The sequence below is a fragment of the Cherax quadricarinatus genome, unplaced genomic scaffold (assembly GCF_038502225.1).
Source record: "Cherax quadricarinatus isolate ZL_2023a unplaced genomic scaffold, ASM3850222v1 Contig703, whole genome shotgun sequence".
NCBI lineage: Eukaryota > Metazoa > Arthropoda > Malacostraca > Decapoda > Parastacidae > Cherax > Cherax quadricarinatus.
This window is the reverse complement of record NW_027195729.1, coordinates 86,681-91,014: the sequence shown is the minus strand read 5'-3', so window position 1 is coordinate 91,014 and position 4,334 is coordinate 86,681.

Here is a 4,334-nt window from a genome sequence, read left to right as displayed (position 1 = left end):
AGAACCACAGAACTGCTGAACTTGGTTCCTGGAGGGAACCACAGTACTGCTGAACTTGGTTCCTGGAGGGAACCACAGTACTGCTGAACTTGGTTCCTGGAGGGAACCACAGTTCTGCTGAACTTGGTTCCTGGAGGGAACCACAGTTCTGCTGAACTTGGTTCCTGGAGGGAACCACAGTTCTGCTGAACTTGGTTCCTGGAGGGAACCACAGTTCTGCTGAACTTGGTTCCTGCAAGGAACAACAGTACTGCTAAACTTGGTTCCTGGAGGGAACCACTGTACTGCTGAACTTGGTTACTGGAGGGAACCACAGTACTGCTGAGCTTGGTACCTCAAGGGAAAAACAGTACTGCTGAACTTGGTTCCTGGTGGGAACCATAGTTCTGCTGAGTTTGGTTCCTGGAGGGAACCACAGTACTGCTGAACTTGGTTCCTGGAGGGAACCACAGTACTGCTGAACTTGGTTACTGAATTAAACCATAGTACTGCTGAACTTGGTTCCTGGAGGGAACCTCAGTACTGCTCAACTTGGTTCCTGGAGGGAACCACAGTACTGCTCAACTTGGTTCCTGGAGGGAACCACACTCCTGCTGAGCTTGGTTCCTGCAAGGAACCACAATACTGCTGAACTTGGCACCTGAAGGGAACCACATTACTTCTCAACTTGGTTCCTGAAGGGAACCACAGTACTGCTGATCTTGGTTCCTGGAGGGAACCACAGTACTGCTCAACTTGGTTCCTGGAGGGAACCACAGTACTGCTCAACTTTGATCCTGGAGGGAACCACAGTACTGCTGAACTTGGTTCCTGGAGGGAACCACAGTTCTGCTGAACTTGGTTCCTGGAGGGAACCACAGTTCTGCTGAACTTTGTTCCTGGAGGGAACCACAGTACTGCTGAACTTTGTTCCTGGAGGGAACCACAGTACTGCTGAACTTGGTTCCTGGAGGGAACCACAGTACTGCTGAACTTGGTTCCTGGAGGGAACCACAGTACCGCTGAACTTGGTTCCTGGAGAGAACCACAGTACTGATGAACTTGGTTCCTGGAGGGAACCACAGTTCTGCTGAACTTGGTTCCTGGAGGGAACCACAGTACTGCTGAGCTTGGTTCCTGGAGGGAACCACAGTACTGCTCAACTTTGTTCCTGGAGGGAACCACAGTTCTGCTGAACTTGGTTCCTGGAGGGAACCACAGTACTGCTGAGCTTGGTTCTTGGAGGGAACCACAGTACTGCTGAACTTGGTTCCTGGAGGGAACCACAGTACTGCTGAACTTGGTTCATGGAGGGAACCACAGTTCTGTTGAACTTGGTTCCTGGAGGGAACCACAGTACTGCTGAAATTGGTTCCTGGAGGGAACCACAGTACTGCTCAACTTGGCTCCTGGAGGGAACCACAGTTCTGCTGAACTTGGTTCCGGGAGGGAACCACAGTACAGGTGAACTTGGATCCTTTAGGGAACTACAGTTCTGCTGAACTTGTTTCCTGGAGGGAACCACAGTACTGCTGAACTTAGTACCTGGAGGGAACCACAGTTCTGCTGAACTTCGTTCCTGGAGGGAACCACAGTACTGCTGAACTTGGTTCCTGGAGGGAACCACAGTACTGCTGAACTTGGTTCCTGGAGGGAACCACAGTTCTGCTGAACTTGGTTCCTGGAGGGAACCACAGTACTGCTGAACTTTGTTCCTGGAGGGAACCACAGTACTGCTGAACTTGGTTCCTGGAGGGAACCACAGTTCTGCTGAACTTGGTTCCTGGAGGGAACCACAGTTCTGCTGAACTTTGTTCCTGGAGGGAACCACAGTACTGCTGAACTTTGTTCCTGGAGGGAACCACAGTACTGGTGAACTTGGTTCCTTGAGGGAACCACAGTACTGCTGAACTTGGTTCCTGGAGGGAACCACAGTACCGCTGAACTTGGTTCCTGGAGAGAACCACAGTACTGATGAACTTTGTTCCTGGAGGGAACCACAGTACTGCTGAACTTGGTTCCTGGAGGGAACCACAGTTCTGCTGAACTTGTTTCCTGGAGGGAACCACAGTACTGCTGAGCTTGGTTCCTGGAGGGAACCACAGTACTGCTCAACTTTGTTCCTGGAGGGAACCACAGTTCTGCTGAACTTGGTTCCTGGAGGGAACCACAGTACTGCTGAGCTTGGTTCTTGGAGGGAACCACAGTACTGCTGAACTTGGTTCCTGGAGGGAACCACAGTACTGCTCAACTTTGTTCCTGGAGGGAACCACAGTACTGCTGAACTTGGTTCCTGTAGGGAACCACAGTACTGCTGAACTTGGTTCCTGGAGGGAACCACAGTACTGCTGAACTTGGTTCCTGGAGGGAACCACAGTACTGCTGAACTTGGTTCCTGGAGGGAACCACAGTACTGCTGAACTTGGTTCATGGAGGGAACCACAGTACTGTTGAACTTGGTTCCTGGAGGGAACCACAGTACTGCTGAAATTGGTTCCTGGAGTGAACCACAGTACTGCTCATCTTGGCTCCTGGAGGGAACCACAGTTCTGCTGAACTTGGTTCCGGGAGGGAACCACAGTACTGGTGAACTTGGATCCTTTAGGGAACTACAGTTCTGCTGAACTTGGTTCCTGGAGGGAACCACAGTATTGCTGAACTTGGTTCCTGGATGGAACCACAGTTCTGCTGAACTTTGTTCCTGGAGGGAACCACAGTACTGCTGAACTTGGTTCCTGGAGGGAACCACAGTACTGCTGAACTTGGTTCCTGGAGGGAACCACAGTTCTGCTGAACTTGGTTCCTGGAGGGAACCACAGTACTGCTGATCTTGGTTCCTGGAGGGAACCACAGTACTGCTGAACTTGGTTCCTGGAGGGAACCACAGTTCTGCTGAACTTGGTTCCTGGAGGGAACCACAGTACTGCTCAACTTGGTTCCTGGAGGGAACCACAGTTCTGCTGAACTTGGTTCCTGGAGGGAACCACAGTTCTGCTGAACTTAGTTCCTGGAGGGAACCACAGTACTGCTGAACTTGGTTCCTGGAGGGAACCACAGTACTGCTGAACTTGGTTCCTGGAGGGAACCACAGTACTGCTGAACTTGGTTCCTGGAGGGAACCACAGTTCTGCTGAACTTGTTTCCTGGAGAGAACCACAGAACTGCTGAACTTGGTTCCTGGAGGGAACCACAGTACTGCTGAACTTGGTTCCTGGAGGGAACCACAGTACTGCTGAACTTGGTTCCTGGAGGGAACCACAGTTTACCTGGAGTTTACCTGGAGAGAGTTCCTGGGGTCAACGCCCCCGCGGCCCGGTCTGTGACCAGGCCTCCTGGTGGATCAGAGCCTGATCAACCAAGCTGTTGCTGCTGGCTGTACGCAAACCAACGTACGAGCCACAGCCCGGCTGATCAGGAACTGACTTTAGGTGCTTGTCCAGTGCCAGCTTGAAGACTGCCAGGGGTCTGTTTGTAATCCCCCTTATGTGTGCTGGGAGGCAGTTGAACAGTCTCGGGCCCCTGACACTTATTGTATTGTCTCTTATCGTGCTAGTGAAACCCCTGCTTTTCATTGGGGGGATGGTGCATCGTCTGCCAAGTCTTTTGCTTTCGTAGTGAGTGATTTTCGTGTGCAAGTTCTGTACTAGTCCCTCTAGGATTTTCCAGGTGTATATAATCATGTATCTCTCCCTCCTGCGTTCCAGGGAATACAGGTTTAGGAACCTCAATCGCTCCCAATAATTGAGGTGTTTTATCTCCGTTATGCGCGCCGTGAAAGTTCTCTGTACATTTTCTAGGTCGGCAATTTCACCTGCCTTGAAAGGTGCTGTTAGTGTGCAGCAATATTCCAGCCTAGATAGAACAAGTGACCTGAAGAGTGTCATCATGGGCTTGGCCTCCCTAGTTTTGAAGGTTCTCATTATCCATCCTGTCATTTTTCTAGCAGATGCGATTGATAAAATGTTATGGTCCTTGAAGGTGAGATCCTCCGACATGATCACTCCCAGGTCTTTGACGTTGGTGTTTATCTGGAGAGTTTATCTGGAGAGAGTTCCGGGGGTCAACGCCCCCGCGGCCCGGTCTGTGACCAGGCCTCCTTAGGTCAGTGTCCCAGGATGCGACCCACACCAGTCGACTAACACCCAGGTACCCATTTTACTGATGGGGAACATAGACAACAGGTGGAAAGAAACTCGTCCAATGTTTCTACTCTGGCTGGGAATCGAACCCAGGCCCTCACCGTGTGAAGCGAGAGCGTTAACCACCAGGCCAGAATTTGTTTTGTACTCTGATGAAGATTTAATTTCCTCATGTTTACCATATCTGAGTAATTGAAATTTCTCATCGTTGAACTT